Here is a 1,328-nt window from a genome sequence, read left to right as displayed (position 1 = left end):
TTGACCTTTACATTTTCATTAATATCTTTAAAACAGAAGCAGCACAAATGAAAATTTTAGCAGCACAAACCAGCACAAACGTAGCACAGTTGATTGACACCCATTTTGTTTGATTTAATTAATGTGGCGGGGCTGGTTGACCTCTGATGACCTCTAGAAATGTTTATTAATATCCTTAAAATGATAGCAGCACAAACGAAAATTTTTGCAGCACAAACCAGCACAAACGTAGCACAAACGTTTGATACCACTTTTGTTGGATTTGAAGAAGGTGGGGGGGCCAACTGCACTCACATCCTTGATTCAGCTTCACGTTTGCTTCTGTTGTCATGCGTACTTGTGATACTGATCCGATTCAAAGTACGCTCGAAGCTTCGAAGCGTGTGTCGGGTAATCGCAAGGGCGTAGATTTGGCATGGACGGAAGGGACATGTCCCCACCAATATCCAGCGATTATTGAATTGTCCCCGCCAAATGGATCTCTTCGAGTAAAGAAAAACTAACCCGATAGAAAAAATGATCTGTCAACGTCTCATTCACCCAGCGGTGCAGAAAGAGTTAAATTATGTGCGCTACTGGAGTCCTACGTCATGTGACAAATATGGCCAACGTGATTGGCTGTGCCTTTCAGGGAGCTCTGTTAAGTTTTAGCAACGGCAAATCTGCGCTGCAAGGAGGAGACGAGGATGGCAGCAAAGAGGAAGAACCTGGATATAAGAAAGTGTTTTTCAAAGAAACCTGTAAGTCACTTAAAGTCAAGTTCACTCATAAAATGTGTCCGTCATAATAACGTTACAGGCAATGCTAGGCTTTGGCCCACATCAGTCTAAAATTGTATGTAACCATGAATAACGTGTTTTGCAAACTAACTGCACAGCAGGCAGCACTACTAGTTCTCGCAGTCTCAGAGCAGAAATTTCTCATTTTGATTGAAACTGTCAGAGAAAACGGCAGCTTTGAGCAGCCAGGATATTAGTTTACGTGGTGCAGATGTGTGTCACAAGTTGATCTGGCTGTAGGCTGTGGCACTTGGCCAGAGGTGGCGCTGGTTGACTCGACTCCATGTTAGTGCACAAAGTAAACTGCACGCTGTAGTTGTGAAGCAAAAACGCTGAAACCGGAGAAATAAACCGTGCGAGGGGAACGATAATGACGACAAGAGTCTCCCGATCGTTTACTCCTGCTGTCCTGTGAACAACATCGGCGTGGTGTTAATTGTTTGCCGTTTTCGCGATTGCGTCGCGCATGAGGATATCACCAGGTAAACTCGCCACATTTTTAAACATTTTGTTGTTCAACAGCATCAAGACTGACGGAGTGTGTTTGAG

This window comes from Haplochromis burtoni, unplaced genomic scaffold, assembly GCF_018398535.1.
Source record: "Haplochromis burtoni strain Fernald_Lab_line unplaced genomic scaffold, NCSU_Asbu1 Contig_1588, whole genome shotgun sequence".
Lineage (NCBI taxonomy): Eukaryota > Metazoa > Chordata > Actinopteri > Cichliformes > Cichlidae > Haplochromis > Haplochromis burtoni.
This window is presented reverse-complemented; position numbering follows the sequence as displayed.